The following is a 19,128-nucleotide window of genomic DNA, read 5'->3' as shown; positions in this document are numbered from 1 at the left end:
TCTTTGATATTTTGGTACAGATTTCATTGAATTTGTAGATTGCCTTGGGTAGTATGGTCATTTTAACAATATTAATTCTTCATATCCATGAGTACAGTATATCTTCCCATCTGTTTGTGTCATCTATGATAATTCGTTGTTAGTGTATAGAAATGCAACAGATTCTGTATATTAATTTTGTATCCTGCAACTTTACTGAATTCACTGATGAGCTCTAATGGTGTCTTTTAATGATGTCTTTAAGATTTCCTATACATAGTATCATGTCATCTGCAAACAGTGACAGTTTTCCTTTCTTCCCAATTTGGATTCCTTTTATTTCTTTTTCTTATCTGATTGCTATGGCTAGGACTTCCAATACTATGTTGAATAAAAGTGGTGAAAGTGGGCATCCTTGTCTTGTTCCTGATATTAGAGGAATTGCTTTCAGCTGTTCACTGTTGATGCTACCTATGGGTTTGTCATACATTAGTATGTTGAGTTATGTTCCCTTTATACCCACTTTGTTGAGAGTTTTTATCATAAATGGATATTGAATTGTGTCAAAAGCTTTTTCTACATCTGTTGAGATGATCGTATGATTTTTATTCTTCAATTTGTTAATGTGGTGTATCATACAGATTGATGTGTGGATGCTGAACCATCCTTGCATTCATGGGATAAATCTCACTTGATAATGGTGTATGATCCTTTTAATGTATTGTTGAATTCAGTTTGCTAATATTTTGCATCTATACTCATCAGTGATATTGACCTGTAATTTTCTTTTCTTGTGTGTGATATCTTTTTCTGGTTTTAGTATCAGGTAATGCTGGCCTCATAGAATGAGTTTGGAAGTCTTCCTTTGAAATTTTTTGGAATAGTTTGAGAAGGCTAGGTGTTAACTCTTCTCTAAATGTTTGGTAGAATTCACCTGTGAACCTGTCTGGTCCTGGACTTTTGTTTGTTGGGAGTTTTTTGATTACTGATTCAATTTCATTACAGGTGGTTGGTCTGTTCACATTTTCCATTTCTTCCTGGCTAAATCCTGGGAGATTGTACATTTCAAGGAATTTCTCCATTTGTTCTAGGTTGTCCATTTTATCGGCATATAATTGTTCATAGTAATCGCTTATGATCCTTTGTATTGCAGTGGTGTTGGTTGTAACTTCTCCTTTTTCATTTCTGATTTTATTGACTTGGGCCCTCTCTCTTGTTTTCTTGATGAGTCTGGCTAAAGGTTTATCAATTTTTTTTGTCTTTTCAAAGATGCAGTTCTTAATTTCATTGATCTTTTCTATTGTTTTTTTAGTCTCTTATTTTACTTATTTCTTTTATAATCTTTATGATTTCTTCCCTTCTACTCATTTTGGGTTTTGTTTTTCTTTGTTCTAGTTCCTTTAGGTGTAACTTAAAATATTTATTTGAGACTTTTCTTTTCTCCTGAGGTAGGCTTGTATACCTATATACTTCCCTCTTAAAACTGCTTTGCTTTGCTGCATCCTATAGATTTTGGATCATTGTGTTCTCATTTTCATTTATCTCCAGGTATTTTTTTGATGTCTTCCTTGATTTCTTCAGTGACCCATTGGGTTTAGCTTCTGTGTATTTGTGTTTTTTACAGTTATTTTCCTTGTAATTGATTTCTAGTCTCATAGCGTTGTGGTCAGAAAAGATGCTTATTATGATTTCAGTTTTCTTAAATTTACCGAGGCTTGTTTTGTGGCCTAGTGTGGGATTTATCCTGGAGAATGTTTCATGTGCACTTGAAAAGAATGTGTATTCTGCTGCTTTTGGGTGGAATGCTCTATACGTATCTGTTAAATTCATCTGTTCTAATGTTCTGCTTAAGGCCGGTGTTTCCTTATTGATTTTCTATCTGGATGATCTGTCCATTGATATGAGTGGGCTGTTAAAGTTCCCTACCACTATTGTATAATTGTTTATTTTTCCCTTTATGTCTGTTGATATTTGCTTTATGTACTTAAGTACTCCTATGTTGGGTACATATGTATATATTTATTTATTTATCATTGTTGTATCTTGTTGGATTGATCCCTTGATCATTATTTAGTGTCCAGTCTTTATTTTAAAGTCTGTTTTTTCTGATGTAAGTATTGCTATGTTGTCTTTCTTTTGATTTCCATTTGCATGGAATACCTTTTTTCATCCCTCACTTTCAGTCTGTGTGTTTCTTTATATCTGAAGTGAGTCTCTTGTAGGCAGCATATATATGGGCCTTGTTTTTGTATCCATTCAGCCACTCTCTGTCTTTTGATTAGAGCATTTAGTCCATTTACATTTAAAGTACTTATTGGTAGGTGTATACTTATTGCCATTTTATTAATTGTTTGGGGTTTGTTTTTGTAGTTCTCTTTTGTTCCTTTCTTCTTCTTTTGCTTTTTTTCCTTGTGATTTTTTTTTTTTTTTTCAGTACGCGGGCCTCTCACTGTTGTGACCTCTCCCGTTGCGGAGCACAGGCTCTGGACGTGCAGACTCAGCGGACATGGCTCACGGGCCCAGCTGCTCTGCGTCATGTGGGATCTTCCCGGACCGGGGCATGAACCCGCGTCCCCTGCATCAGCAGGCAGACTCTCAACCACTGTGCCACCAGGGAAGCCCTTTCCTTGTGATTTGATGACTGTTACAGTGTTAAGTTTGGATTCCTTTCTCTTTTGTATGTGTGTATCTAATACAGATTTCTGGTTTGTGGTTATCATGAGATTTATATATAGCTATCTATCTATCTGTCTATCTATCTATATGTGTATGTGATTATTTTAAGTTGTTGATCTCTTAAGGTCAAACACATTTTAACAACGCTTTGTTTTTACTCACCCTCCTCCCAGACATTTACTGTTTTTGACATCATAATTTACATCTTTTTGTTTTGTGTGTCCCTTAACTAATTATTTTGGATATAGATGATTTTACTACTTTTGTCTTTTAACCTTCTTACTAGCCTTATATGTGGTTGAATTACTACCCTTGCTGTATATTTGCCTTTGCCAATGATATTTTTTCCTTTTGTAATTTTCATGTTTCTAATTGTTGCCTTTTCTTTTTCACTCAGAGAAGTACCTTTAACATTTCTTTTTTTAAATAAATTTTTAATTTCTGGCTGTGTTGGGTCTTAGTTGCAGTGCGTGGGCTTCTCATTGCAGTGGCTTCTCTTGTTGTGGATCACGGGCTCTAGGCACAAGGGCTTCAATAGTTGTGGCACATGGGCTCTGTAGTTGTGGCTCACAGGCTCTAGAATGTAGGCTCAGTAGTTGTGACTCATGGGCTTAGTTGCTCCACGGCATGTGGGATCTTCCCAGACCAGGGCTTGAACCTATGTCCCCTGCATTGGCAGGCGGATTCTTAACCACTGCGCCACCAGGGAAGTCCCAACATTTCTTATAAAGTTAGTTTGGTGGTGCTGAACTCCTTTAGCTTTTGCTTTTCTGTAAAACTTTTGATTTCTCCTTCAAATCTGAATGATAGCCTTGACAAGAATATTCTTGGTTGTAGGTTTTTCCCTTTCATCACTTTAAATATATCAGGCCACTCTCTTCTGGCCTGCAGGGTTTCTGCTGAAAAGTCAGCTGATAGCCTTATGGGAGTTCCCTTGTATGTAATTTGTCGCTTTTCCCTTGCTGCTTTTTAATATTCTCACTTCATCTTTCATTTTTGCCATTTCACTTACAAGGTGTCTTTGTGTGATTCTCTTTTGGGTGTCCTAGAACTGGTGCTGGCTGCTGGTGGGTGGGACCAGGACATAGGGGGGTCCCATAGCTACAGCTCACCTACTGTTGGGCAGACCTTGGCCCCAGAGTCTTTGGCTGTAGGGTCCTCGGGGGGTCCCAGGCCTGGTGTCAACCCACCGGTAGGCAGGGCTGGCCTGTTCCTAACATAGCTGGCTGTGGTGTCTGGGGTGTCCCAACACTTGTGTCATTCACTGGTAGGTGGGGCTGCATCCTTGGGCAGTTGGCTGAAGGGCCCAAGGTGTCCCAGAGCTCATGTTGGACTGCTGCTGGGCAAGTCTAGGGCCCAGAGGGTCCCCAGGTTGTGCCAGCCTGATGGTGGGTGGACTGAATCCTGACATGACAGGATGTCAGGCTGTGGTGGTCTGGGTCTTGGTTTCGGCCCACTGGTGGTTGGGGCCAGGGTCCAGGGGATCCTAGAGCTGGTGCTCACCAACTGGTGGATGAGGCTGGTCCTGGGGATAGTGCTGTCACTCTGGTGGGTGGAGCCAGGTTTAGGGTCTCTGGCTGCAGGGCCCTAAGGGAAGCTATGGGTTCAGGAAGTCTTAAGGCAGCCAGCCTGGTGGGTGGGGCTGTGTCACTGCCAGGCTAGTTGCTTGGACTGAGGTGTCCCAGTACTGGTACTGACAGGCTGGTGGGCTGAGCCAGCTCTCAGCACTAATAAGCTAGAAGGAGGATTCCAAAATGGTGCTTGCCAGCACCAGTGTCTTTGTGGTAGACCAAGCTCCCCACAATGGCTGTTACCAGAGTCTGCATCCCCAGGGTGAGCTCTAGTTGCTTCCTGCCTCTCCAGGAGGCTCTCCAAGATCAGCATGTGGGTCTGACTCAGGCTCCTTTCAAATTACCGCTCTGCCCTGGATCCTAGAGCTTGTGAGATTTTGTGTGTGTCCTTTAAGAGTGGAGACTATTTCCCACAGCCTTCTGGCTCCACCAAAAGTAAGCCCCACTGGCCTGCAAAGCCAAATGTTCTGGGGGCTTGCCTTCTAGGTGCAGGACCCTCAGCCTGGGGAGCTTGATGTGGGGCTTGGACCCCTCTTCCTTTGGGAGATAGTTTGAAGTCAGGAAGTGTGATGGCTCCCGCTTTGTTCTTCCTCAAGATTGCTTTGACTTCAGATTTTGAAAGCAACTTTTTAAAAATAAATGTATTTATTTATTTATTTTGGGCTGCATTGGGTCTTTGTTGCTGCTTGCAGGCTTTCCCTAGTTGCAGCGAGTGGGGGCTACTCTTCATTGCGGTGCACAGGCTTCTCATTGCGGCGGCTTCTCTTGTTGCGGAGCACAGGCTCTAGGTGCGTGGGCTTCAGTAGTTGTGACTCACGGGCTCTGGAGCCCAGGTTCAGTAGTGTGGCACATGGGCTTAGTTGTTCTGCAGCATGTGGGATCTTCCCAGAGCAGGGCTCAAACCCATGTCCCCTGCATTGACAGGCAGATTCTTTTTTTTTTTTTTTTTTTTTTGCGGTACGCGGGCCTCTCACTGCTGTGGCCTCTCCCGTTGCGGAGCACAGGCTCCGGACGCGCAGGCTCAGCGGCCATGGCTCACAGGCCCAGCCGCTCCACGGCATGCGGGATCCTCCCGGACCGGGGCACAAACCCGTGTCCCCTGCATCAGCAGGCGGACCCTCAACCACTGCGCCACCAGGGAGGTCCCAAGAGCAACTTCCTTAAACCCTTAAATTTTATTGAGGCTTTTATTGCCTATATTCTCTTCTTGCATCTTTTCCCCCCTATGTTTTTGTCTCTTATTCCTCTTTTTCTTAAATTATTTTCTTTTTACTTCTATTCCTTATTTTCCTTTTTTGACTCACCCCTACCCCGTAGTCATGTCATTTCTTATTTTCTGTATTTATGTAACACAAATGATGGGTTGTTTCTAACGTAAGCAGTGAAGGGAGAAATATAGACTCAGAGAAACTGTCTGTGGTACTAAGGTACAGTTGTCTCAGAGTCTAGGGAGAGTATTGAAAAATGCTATGAAAAAGTTAATTGGATTGCCAATACATATAATGATGCCTGAGATGAGAGGAAGCTGGGGAGAGTACAGCTCTTCCCAAAGGAAATATATACCTGGGAAATATTCCAAAAGGAATGTGGCTGTGATATTGTGATTTATTAAAAGAAATATATATATTTAGTCTTTGTCTTGGTTCCAGGCACAGAGCTCCTAAAGCCCTTGGGATTTCCTGTGATGAGAGAGATAAAGGTTATCTTTTGTTATGTTAATGGAGTGACTTTTAGAAAACACAACAGTGGAGCCAACCATGGGATTTGAAGGTTGAAACTTTCAGTTCCATCCATCCCCTCCACCTCCTCCCAACCCCCAACCCCTGCCACCTCCTGGGAGAGAAGAGGGACTGGAGATTGAGTCCAATCACCAATGGCTAATGATTTAATCAACCATGCCTATGTAATGAGGCCTCCATAAAACCCCAAAAGGATAGAGTTTGGAGAGCTTCCGCATTGGTGAACATGTGGAGATTCTGGAAGAGCAGCATTTTCTGAGAGAGCATCCCTTTCCCTGTATCCTGACCTATGCATCTCTTCCATCTGGCTGTTCCTAAGTTATATCCTGTTATAATAAACTGGTAATCCAGTAAGTAAAATGTTTCTGTGAATTCTGTATGTCCATCAAGCAATTTGATCAAACCCAAGGAGAAGGTTCTTGGACGCCCTCCGATCTACAGCTAGGTGGTCAGAAGCACTGGTGACAACCTGGACTTGCGATTGGCATCTGTCGTGGTGATAGTGGGAGGCAGTCTTGTAGAACTGAGCCCTTAACCTGTGAGATCTGATGCTCTTTCTGGGTATATAGTTTCAGAATTTTATTGAATTGTAGAACACCCATCTTGGTGTCAGAAAATTGCTTGGTATGGGGAAAAAACCCACACATCAGAATTGGATGTAAAATCTTAAGGGCATATTCATCCTTTGAGAAATTTCTAAGTAAATAGTCAAAAATTCTGGTTAGAAAACTAAGAAAAACTTGCTTCTTCAAGCTTCAGGTGGTCGGTTTCTGATTTCCAATGATTATAGAGGCTTCCACTAAATTCAGAATTGAGGGAGTTTAAGAAATATCATGATATAATCACCCCATGAGTTGTTTTTTTTTGTTTTTTTTTTTTGCGGTATGTGGGCCTCTCACTGTTGTGGCCTCTCCCGTTGCGGAGCACAGGCTCCGGACGCGCAGGCTCAGCGGCCATGGCCCACGGGCCTACCGCTCCGCGGCATGTGGCATCCTCCCAGACCGGGGCGCGAACCCGTGTCCCCTGCATCGTCAGGCGGACTCTCAACCACTGTGCCACCAGGGAAGCCCACCCCATGGGTTTTGATATGTGCAGAGGTTCCTCTTAGACAAAAGTAATTTGATCTGGCTGTTTGGTAAAAGTACCTTAGGTTAAAGTGTGAATGCTGAAAGATTTAACTAACTGTCTTGTGAGGACTACCTAACAATAACGAGCTGATGCCAGGCAGGTAGGTCTGGTACAATAAGGATGTTGAAGTGGTCTGTCTACTACTACTTACTTTTTTTTGTTTCTGAGCTACGGTGTCTGGCTGGGCTTCGATCCAATACCACTGTATCCCAGCAGACATATCTATTTTACAGAATAGGACTGTTCCCCACTCTTATACCATCCTACCTCAACCAGTCAGGTGTGAAGGCAGAAGGGCTGACCAAAAAAAATAAAGACATTTCTAAATAACCCTGTACAGAATCTGACTTTGGAATTCGTATGACAATCTAAGAAAACAAACCATTTTGTATTAAAAGACAGTACATGATCTCAAAAGTTCTGCTAAAGCTATTTAACTTCTGTTAATTCAGCTAATTCTGGAATGTCTGTCAAACCTTCTTTGAATGGTGCCAACATTTCTATACTCACAACATAAATAAAAATTTTTACTTGCTGAAATCTAATCCTTGATAGTTGAAAAATACTATATAGGCATGAAGCCAGAACTTTGAAGACTAGATTATAAATAAAGTGACCATATAATTTATTCTCTAAACCTGATACTTCTAAGAATTAAAGAAGAAAACTAATAATCATGCCAGGGCAGCAAGAACAAATGGAGGCTATCCCAGGCAAACCAGGGAGTATTGTCACCCTAATTATAAACTACATTTTGTGTAAACATACTCAGGATTTTACAAGTGGAGGAAAACGGAGTTCTGGAGAGTTTCTCTCCCTGCATCTACTTTCTCATTTTCTGTCCTCATTTCCTTAGAGTTTCCTAATGGCTTCTCCTATAACCCCAGCTACTTTTTTTCATTCTTATCCATTAGAATATGAGCGGAATTCAACATAAAAATTAAACTAGTTTCACACATACTTGAACTTTATTGGCTAGCTACACTTAGCAGCAAAACAGATGTAGTTTTGGGGGAACTCCAGAGTGGCTATCAGTATGGCTGCTGGACAGGTACACCATTTATGTAAAAGATAAGTCCGTATTTCATATTGTCCTTTAGAGCAGGAACTCTATGCCCCCTTTCTGGTGTGTAAAAAATCAGCAGTGTTAGAATGTTAATTAGAAATTGAAGTTTTATGCAGAGTAGCTTATAGATCAATAAAGCCCTCCTGATTCTTCTTTTAATTGAGGTACAACTGACATCTAACATTTTGTATGTTTAAGGTATACAGCATGTTGATTTGATACACTTATATAATGCAATGTGATTATCACTGGGGCGGTAGCTAACACAACTATCATGTCCCATAATTATCGTGTCTTTTTTGTGGTGAAAGCACTTGAGTCTTTCCTATGTGCTGCTCACATGGCTTTTCGTATCTCCCCCAAGCAAAGAGCGAACAAATCTGCCTTATTCATAAATTTGTGTATCTGAGCTAAATGCTTTAGAGGCACACACCACACAAGTCACAAGATGTGATCCTGTCTTCATAAAGTTAAAGAAAGAGGTGAACCTATGACAGCCGGCCCAGTGTCCCCTGGGGACTTCAAGAAAATGTCAGCAACTTCCCATCTGACGGAAAGGTCAGGGGGAGGGCAAAATATAGGAGGAAGTTATAATCTCAAACGACTTCTAAAAACTGGCTTTTAAAGTGGGAAATAGGTTGTCCTTACTTATAAATTGGGCAATATCTGTTCTCAAGTTCCTGGTATGAATGAGATCTGGGAAGAAAGTCATATTCAACCATTTCCCCATGATTGGCAAATGGGAATCATTTTCAGAAGAAAGAGGGAGTGCTCTTTTGAGAAACACTGGAATGTCTCATAATGACTTAAAGAATTGCCAATATTAAATGGAACTTGCTGTGAATCAGAGACTGTTCTGAATACTTTTCATATATCATCTCAGGAAAATCCTGGGCTTGGTGTCATAGAGGTCTGAGTCTGAGTCCTGGTTCTGTCACTTTATAGCTACGTGGTCGTAGGAGGAAAGTTCTTAAACTCTAATATTAAGTTTCTTCAGGTGTAAAATACTCCTAGGGTTGTTGTGGAAATAGGTGAGATCAGGGGTGCACAAGCACCAGCAGGGTGCTGGCACATAATGTTCCTCCTGTGTTGGATACGCTGTGAGCCTTCAGATGACACAAATTAGTGCTAGGAGAACATTGTCTGAGGCCAGTGAGTAATTAGCCATTCTGATATCACATGATACGGGACAGTCACATGGGTGCCCATTAACTTTAAGAAGATGGTGTGCTTCTTTCTGCTTGGGAAAAATAGACCCCGTTTTTATGACCTGTGTTCTATAAACATGGAGAAGTTTGGAAGCAGAGAGCCTGGTAGGATTCACCGAAGCCAAAGGAGACATTATAAGAATGGCAAAGACCTAATATTTATTATGAAGATGATGAAGTTAATTTGCATTTCCTTTCAGCATCCTGAGTTAAAATCTAGTTAAGATTTTATTTAACTAGAAGGACATTCATGGAGAGGTATCTAAATGTCTGTACAACATCAGAAACATTTATTTCTTGTGAACTGGCACTTGTTGAAAGAGACTGACCCTTACATGGTTTCCTTTTGTCAAAAACTTCTGAAATGCGACACTTTCCTGGTGGTCCAGTGGCTAAGACTCCACGCTCTCAATGCCAGGGGCCTGGGTTCAATCCGTGGTCAGGGAACTAGATCCTGCATGCCACAACTAAAGATTCCGCATACCGCAACTAAAAAAACAAAAAAAACAAAAAAAAACAAGATCCTGCATGCCAAAACGAAGATCCCGCATGCTGCAACTAAGACACGGCACAGCCAAATAAATTAAAACAAACAAACAAACAAAAAAAAACAACTTCTGAAATGTGACATTTACATCTCTACCCATACAATTACCAATAAAGAGTATAGATGATTTATGTTGATGATTCTTTTTTTTTTTTTTTCGGTACGCGGGCCTCTCACTGTTGTGGCCTCTCCCGTTGCGGAGCACAGGCTCCGGACGCGCAGGCTCAGCGGCCATGGTTCACGGGCCCAGCCGCTCTGCGGCATGTGGGATCTTCCCGGACCGGGGCACAAACCCGTGTCCCCTGCATCGGCAGGCGGACTCTCAACCACTGCACCACCAGGGAAGCCCTAATCTCTAAATCTTAAATTGACAATATTACTAATCTAAAATTGACAATATTACTAATCTTAAGGCTCTCTGTATAAGGGTTTTTAAGAAGAGCAAGGCTTTCAGAAGCTAAGCCCAGAGATCCTGCTGACAGTTTTATAGAGTAGGCACCCAATAACTACGTGCTGACGTCGGTGTTATTACTGCAAATAATGTTCATCATAGTGCCAATAATGAGATGAGCAAGAACTCATTTCATCATCCCATAAGGCAAAGCACTGGAGCTTTCTTTGTGAAGCGTGAACACGCTGATTTCCCCAGAATGGCATGTCAACAATGCCACTGCCCATTTCCCTCAGGGCTGAGCCCCCTTGGCATGGCTTCTCCCTGCTATAAAGAGTCTCTCCTCTGTACTCTCTCAGCATATCATTCTGCCCCCCAAAGGGTTTTTCCAGGTATCTCATCATCAGCTCTGGTAACCCTGACTCTAGAAATTCTCTCCATTCAGTAGTTGATGCTGTGGTTGAGAGCAACCCACCGTGTTTGGGAGGAACCCACCTTTCAGGAAGCCGTAAGTGCTAACTAGTCAAACGAAGTATCATGCACAGAAAGCGTATTATTAAGTGATGTGCTCCTGTCTCTCTGGTGCCGAACACGTCCACTAAGCTTTGTCTGGCAATTGCAGACCTGCAGACTGGGGGTAGGGGGAGAGACATGTGCAGGTCATTGTCACCTAGACATACCATTCAACCCAACTAATCATGCATCAGCCACCTGGATACAGCATGGCCCAAGGTTGATCCGGGAATTCTATATTCTTCATCACATAGACATGATCTTTGTCACGGAAGATTCTCCATCCCTGCTCTTCCCTCCCTCCCTCTTTTCCTTCTTCCCATTTTCTTTCCTTCACTCACCAGACATCATATGAGCTATGTGTGCCAGATACTACTTCAATAAGAAGGTGCTAAGAATCATATGCCAACTTCCAATTTAGGAAAGTCTAAAAAATCCCAACATCAGGAGCTGAAGTGGGTTTTTGTCAGACTCGTAACTCAGCAATAAGTAGAACAGAGTTCAGTTAAAACTGAGTAATTCCCATCAGAGTTGCATCAGCCCGAGTAACACCCTGTCCTACACCCACACTTGGTTGGTAAGGTTCTGTGGGCAATTGTAAGTACACGGACGGGCTCTTTGGGGGAGGGACAGAAAGAGCCACTGCCCAGTATGATTGTGCAACTTGGGCTATGTATAGGAGTGCCTGGAGAAGGTAAGTCAGGGCAGAAATCTAGCCCATGTTCTGCTCACTGAGACACGAGGCTAGGGACCCAGAGGATGGGCACATTTTTCTCATTCTCCCCAAAGAAGCAGATCCATGTACTCTGATTGTAATCTTCTGATGGGAAGGTCAGGGAGTTATAAACCAGAATGGGAACACAGACTGTGTGGAAAAGCACAGGCTTTACAGAGCAAGGTACAGAGTGAATATCACTGTCCATCCACACCTGGTCCCCTTCTTTGAAACAACCGAGGGCCAGGGTTTTTCTGAAGGTCCTGATACATTTCTTACTTGGGGTTTGGACTTCATAATGGATCCCTTGGTTTCTACCCAGTCACTCTTCACATTAGTCCTATTGATGTTTATCTCCCAAATAAATACGTCTCCTGAACGTAAATACAATGTATCCTCTTCATCCTCACTGACGTTTTTATATGGTAAATCCCCAGAAAGATACAATTAGACTTGAACACAGGATTTAAGGAGATGTGGCATAGAATCGCTAATTTTCCAGGGCCAGCCTTGTTGTTACCTAAAAAACCTGTCCGGAATAAAGGTCCAGGTTCCAGTCGTGGCTTTGATGCTAACTCTTGCCTGCTCTTGAATAAGTCCTTACCTCTCTCTGGGCTTCAGTCTCTTGGTCTGTACAATAAGAGGATTGGGTCTTTATTTAGTTCTGTCAGGCTGCGGTTATACCCAGTTTGGCTTCCAGAGGTTGGAAGCAGAAAGGTGAACTGGCAGCAAGCTCTGCGGAGCCTGCATCTAGGACAAGAGGGAAGATATGGTTGACAGGCACAGAGCCCTGGCTTCTCTCCGTATTCAGTTCAAGCCGAGTGAATCAAGGATATAATAGCTCTCGGCAAACCAAACATTACTTATACCGACTTCAGCTTCAGCTTCTCCTTTTGTTCATTAAGGCCTTGTGGAAGTTGCCATCTCTCCCACCTGTACATGAGTATGCAGAATGCTTACACATTCTGCATACAGAATGTGTAAGCATTCTGTGGCTACACCAATTTACATTCCACAGTGGCTGCACCAATTTACATTCCCACCAACAGTGTACAAGGGTTCTCTTTCCTCCACACCCTCTCCAACATTTGTTATTTGTGGTATTTTTGATGATGGCCATTCTGACAGGTGTGAGATGATATCTCATTGTGTTTTTGGTTTGCATTTCTCTAATGATTAGGGATGTTGAGCATCTTTTCAGGAATCGGTTGGTCATCTGTATGTTTTCTCTATCTTTATAAAATAAGCAAGTTGGTATAACGTACTGGTTAAGAGCAAGGCCTCCATATTCAGACTGTTTGATTTTGAAGAATGAGTCAACTGCTTACTTACTGGCTTTGTGATCTTGGGTATAGTTAAATTCTGTTTCCTTATCTAAAAAATGGGGCCAATAAGGCCAACCTGATTAGGTTATTGAGGTGATTAAATGAGTCTATTTATATACATAAAGTGTCTGGTACATAATAAGTTCTCATAAATGTCTATTATTATTAATAATGATCTTTTCTCCACATGATAGGTTGTCATATCCTAGAACAAAGCTGAGAATGGCCCAGTTAACTGCAGTAGAACAGGGTAGGTGGAGAGGAGCCAGTACCTAGAACTTGCACCATCTGGTTCTGAGATATACCCAGCCTCAGGTCCTCAAGATAAGAAACCTTATCTTGAGACAGACCATTGTAACTGGTAGGAAAGACCATAAAAGCAAATAGAAGATATTCAACGTGAAAGGCAGTTTTCTGCCTATAGATCTCCTGCCGGATCATATAAGAGAGCTCAAGTTCCCCTCTCTGCCAGCTGGGACATCTAAGCCTACTAATGTCAGGAAGTCTGTGAATTCCTGATCACCAGCCATCTTGGCATTGTTAGTTTGATGGTCATGGCCCAACCATCTTCTGGAATTTCTAGCTCATGACCTTTACTTCAGTCTGCTGCTGTGAACTGTATATGCAACTTGTGTCAGGGACCAAATGGCTTCACCTGGACTTGGAGTACCTGATGGAGAGTATTTTGCAGAAGAAAAGGCAAAAGAGCTACCCCTGGCTATGAGCTCATGCCTGAATCCTAAGAGTGCTTGCTTTTGGTGCTGAAGGCCTGAGTCCTTAGAAAGGATACAGCAGAGAATCTGCTGGTAAGTGTTCCTCTGGCATTTACCCTGCCATAAAAAAAAAAAAAAAAAAAAAGCAGGAATCAGGACGCGTTGGGATTACTAAGGCTTCTTTCAGTCAGAGCATGCACTGACTACCTACCCTTGATCATTCTCAACTTGCTGGGCCAGCTGAGGAAAGCTTGGATATTCACGAAGTCTGAATTCAGGGCAGTATGTAACTCATCAGAATCTAGGAGGATACTTGGAAGGAAGCATTCTACAATGACTCAGACAATCTGAATGCTGAGGAATGCCATTCAGTTTCTGTACTTGAAGACATTCATTTTTAGAAGTGCAGAGAATGAGGGATAAGGGGAATGAGGGGAAAAGTTCCCTGGAGGATGTGGTCTTTCATACTCTATTCCCACTTCCAAGATCAGCTTCCCACTTTCCCCTCACTCCCACCCCTGGACCGTAATAACCAAAGTCCTCTACATCTTTGACGTTTTCCTCCTATTGTAAATGACGTAGGTTCTCCCCTAAGGACACGATTTCCCCTACTGCCCTTTCCATACTCCATCTACCACAAGACCCAGAAGAAACAGCAGCATTCTTACATCCCAATGTCATTTACAGACCATTACTCCTATAACCTCAAGTAAATAATTTTCCTCTGTTGAATTTCAGGCTCCCTATATCACAGCTCCCTTCTGTGACTCAAACTACCATATTTCTTGTGTCCCTTCCCCACATTTACCTGTGACCCCGATCCACCTCCAGTCCCACAATCACCATGGGTGACCACAATGTCCATATGGATGACCTATCCAACAGCTTCTTGACCTTCTCAACCCCACTACCTCCATGTAACTTTAGTCACCCCCATTCACAAACGAATCTTGGATCTCGTCAATTGCCCCAAACTACTCTACCTCCAGAATCTTAAACTCTAGTATCTTACTCTCTGGCTTCAATCTTCCATTTCTCTCATGCCTTGCTCCTTCTAGACCTCTTTGGTCCTAACAAGACCTCCCAGTACTTGATTCTTCCATTTTCTTCCAGTCTATTTGTCTCTTTCCTATCCAACCTAAATTCTTAGCCCTTCAGATCAATTACGGTGTTGACAGAAGTGTCTTTTCTTTTGTCCCCTTAACCTTTTACCTAACCTACCTGGAAAAACAGCTGGGACTTCCATGACACATCACTGGTCAGCTCTCTTTTCTATTTCTGGATAGCAGTTATTTCAGACTTCTCTATTCTTTTCAAACCTCTACTACTTCTGTGTCCCACCCTATTTCTTCACTCTTACAAGATGGCCTCATTTGCTACCTTACAGAGAAAATAAGAAGTATTAAAGAGTAATTACTTAAGGTTCTGTTCCTCATCTCCAGTATGCAAAATTACCTTCATCTGTTCACATCCTTTCCTCCTTCCCCTGGTCTAAAGTTAATCCTCTGATCAAAAGCTAATCTAAAGCCGAAGCTACCTGTGCTGTGAATTTTATCCCTCTCCACCTCCTCATGGGCCTTACTCCATCAGTTAACTCTCAGTGTCATTATTGTCTCCCTCTCTACTTGCATCCCTCTCTACCTGCTTCTAGACCAGGTAGGTCCTTGTTCACTAGGCCTTTGCTTCACCTGGGAAACATCCTCTTTGAGCATTTCTTCAGGGACACCATTGATAGAAGTAAGTCAGAAAAGGGGAAATATTTTTAGGAACAGGAATTAGGAACTGAGAATTTAGTTTTTTAAATTCACAGTTTGATGGGCTATTCCAGTATAAATGTAAAGTAGGAAGTTTGGAGATGCAAACATGTAGTATTTTTAGGAGAGAGGTCAGTCCGAGACATTCAAATTTCTTCCTTACTCTGATACATCAAAGGCATGTAACTGTGCATGAACTTGGACTGAGGGGGTGGTCCCTGAGTATTTCTTTTCATAGTGTTTTCTCCTCCAAAGGGCTTTTAAGTTTTTGGCATATTAATGCATTGATTTTAAAGATATTTCAGTGGTATTGAAAACCCACATGTTACAACTCTGAATTTCATCTCAATCTCCAGAAATGGAATCCAGAAAAAAATTACCTAGTCTTATGACAGAGCAGGAAATGACAGTGTGACTCTGGGTCCTTGTTGGGAATTTTATATTTTTCTATAATTAAGGAATCACTTAGGGACAATGTGCAGCCATATTTATTAGAAGAAAGGCTCCCAAAACTCTTGATAAAAAATAACTTTACTATTTCTCTGGGAGTCAAAATGCACTAATATGCACTAATGTACAGATGTGTCAACCTCCCCTTTGGAGTGCATCTGCTAACATAGTATGTGCTACATTTAGGGTAGAAAGAAGCAGAGGCTGAGAAATGCTGATGAGCTCTTGGGTAGCATGTCTTTGGCGTCTGGTTGAAACTACTCCTCAGAAGTTTATTATATTCCAGATTCACTCAGATAAAGTTGTGCTTTATTTCTCTGATGGATAATTGTTCTCTCAGCCTCAACTACTTCATTACATATTTAAAATTTATCTTCTATTGCTTGAAACTAATCAACATATTCTTTTTTCACTATAACACACTGGTTATCAATATCATCACAAAGTGCACTTGAACATTCATCAGAAACTTGAAGATTTCCTTGAGGATGACGTTCATCAGTGCACTTGACTGTCTTCAGGGCAGCGCTGCCAAATGGTCATCTGTCTTCTCTCTGAATCATAGGTCATCGCACAGAATTCAGATAGATGAAACCCTGTCAATGAAAAGACAGGCTAGAATGCTAAGACTAGAAGAGTCTTTTAAAGGTCACCTACTCTTTTCAGGTACTATACTATAAAAGCCATTCCATAGGATGAGACTTTATCATCTATTCCTATCTCCTTCGCTTTCTTCTTCCTCTCTCTTCTCTTCTTCCCTCTCCTCCTTTTATATAAACATTTACTGAGCACCCACAATGTTCCACGTCCTATATTAATTATTGAGGATTTAGTGATGAACAATAATCAGTTCCTGCCTTAATACTCTGTCTAGTAGAGAAAGGAGAGACTTTGTTACTACATCCAGGAGCCCAGGTAGGACATCTATATTCCTTAACTCAACTGAGTGATTAGGAAATATTTCTAGGGAGGTGATGCTTGAACTCATCCTTTAAAAGATGAGAAGCAATTAGCCAAGCAGGTAAAGGAGAAAAGGCATTCCAAACAGGAGGACATCATGGGCCACACCATGGAAGAGTGAGAGCACATGAAGTTGGAAACGGGTGGCATGGCTGAGCATGTGTGAATGTGGATAAAGGGGAGTCCTGCTCACCTATTCTGATGATGGCATTAAAATTAGCTCTTAATTTTAATCCTCTTCTTGGCAGAATCCTTAAAAAACTGACAAGAATAAAATTTGATTCTATATCATTTAATCAGAAGTGCCTTACTACCAAATACAGGAGAGGAAAGTCAAAGGAAATTTTTCATCCCTTTAACTTTCACTGAGGGCAGTGGTTATTAATAGGAGTAGAGTCACGGGAATAATTTCTCAATTATTCTCAGCTGATTTTCCTGGCAGTATTTCATTCAACTCAGAAGGTTGTTAATTCCATTTTTCATAAGAGAGGAATATAACCACTTGTATCAAGTAGAATCCAAACCTCAAATAGTTCCACGTCAGTTTGGATTAGGTGCAGGAAATCCTGATTTTTATCTGATGTGGCCCATAAGTCCAATTATTGTACTCACCAGAGAGGTGAGGTTATTTAAGGACTGGCTATTAGCCTCATTTTGCATGCAGAGGCAGGAAGTGATAAATCCTAAAACAAGGTCACATGACTTTTAAAACTGATATCACTGAGGTCTCTCTCCATCTTTCCCTCTTGATCTCTCTGCATCCTTCCTTTTGATCCTCATCCTTCCTTTTTGCCCAATCTCTTTTTCTTTTGTTTCCCTATTTTTTTCCCTTCTTAATTTGTCTTATGCCTACAGCTATCTCTTTGCGCATCTAAATTTTTCTGCTGGTGATACTTGGGTTTCTAACACTTTCCCTTAGAAAATATTTCAAATAACTCTTCAGACTGCTCACTTCTCAAGGAATGTCAAATTACCTCCTCTTACGATTCCTCGCATACTTCCTCCCATGCTTGACAGAACCATACCTAGAGGAATGGTATTATTGTCTCTGTGTCACTCCGGAACAAGCCTCTTGTGGAGGATCCTGTCTGTCTTTGGCCCTGTCCTGTCTGGCATTTTAAACAGAGATGTGTATGAAGACATGGATAGTAGAATTGCCAAATCTACAGGTGGATCAAAGCCAGGAAGGGCAGCTAAGACCGTAGATGATAGAATCAGTTTCCAAAGTGATCTCAGTTGGCTGAAATGCTATATGAAACCAACAAACTGAAATTTAAATCAGGCAGATATAAAATCTGACATGTTAAATTTAAAGGGGATTTTTAGAAACTCAGGTCCTGACTTAGATTGGGTCATGTGGATTAGATTGAAAGGTTTTAATTGAATCTTAGCTTAATATAAGTCCAAAGCATGAAGCAGCTGTTGAAAAGGCTAACATATTATTAGACTGTGATTGAAAGTAGGGTCCAGATCAAAGGGAGGAATTGTCTTACTCTACTGTGTGTTGTCTGGCCATATGTGAAACATGATTTTCTATGGGAAGGCAGAAAAGAGGTAGATGAAGAGGGAAGGACAGTGAGAGGTAATAAAACTAAGAGGGTCTATAAATAAATCATGTCAGATGAAAGTGTTAAAAAAAAAAAACCAAAAAACTTGGAAGGAAACAAGGAGGAGGAGACCTGCTAGATGAGTTCACCCATTCCAAGGTCAGTCTGTCCTACCTGTGTCCCCTGTCTCTGCCCAGTTTATTTTATCCCTGTGAGTTCTAAAATGAGTCCAAATTTCTTCCATAACTGTCCCTAGCTATAAGTATACAGATTTTCCCTATCATGATTAAGGTATGGAAAGTGTTGCCTTCGTGGATGTATGATCTACACTTAGAAGGACCCCATGCTTGGTTTAATGTCTCCCACTTGAAATTCACAACAATTTTGAACAAGGGCACCTGCGTTTTTATTTTACACTGAGCCTCACAAATTATGTAGCCAGTGTTGGGTATAGAAAGCATTCTTTTCTTCTTAGACCAGTTGGAGTTTTCCAAAAGGAAGTTTTGCTATGAAGATGATCTAGCAAACAAACAATGTCAGCTACACCGATAGCTAGAAAAGAATAAACTTTCAGATTACAGATTAATCCTAAAGTGAACTGGAACTCAGCCAAAAAATGCTGTTAGCACAGTTAAGAGGGGCTATAGCTTCTGGCTCCTTTCCACCTCATTTTTAGCTGCCCCAAATGTTAAATTAAGATATGCACATGACCTGAGGTAGATTTTGGTTGGCAACAAGAAATGAGCCCTAGGTCATTGGCTGTAGCTTCGTTATCACTTGCCAATCCCTTGTTTCTGACCTCCTCCTTCTGTCTCTTTCTACCCATTAGAAATCTATGAGGTTCCT

The sequence above is a fragment of the Delphinus delphis genome, chromosome 6, assembly GCF_949987515.2.
Source record: "Delphinus delphis chromosome 6, mDelDel1.2, whole genome shotgun sequence".
Taxonomy (NCBI): Eukaryota; Metazoa; Chordata; class Mammalia; order Artiodactyla; family Delphinidae; genus Delphinus; species Delphinus delphis.
Note: the sequence above shows the minus strand (reverse complement) of the source record.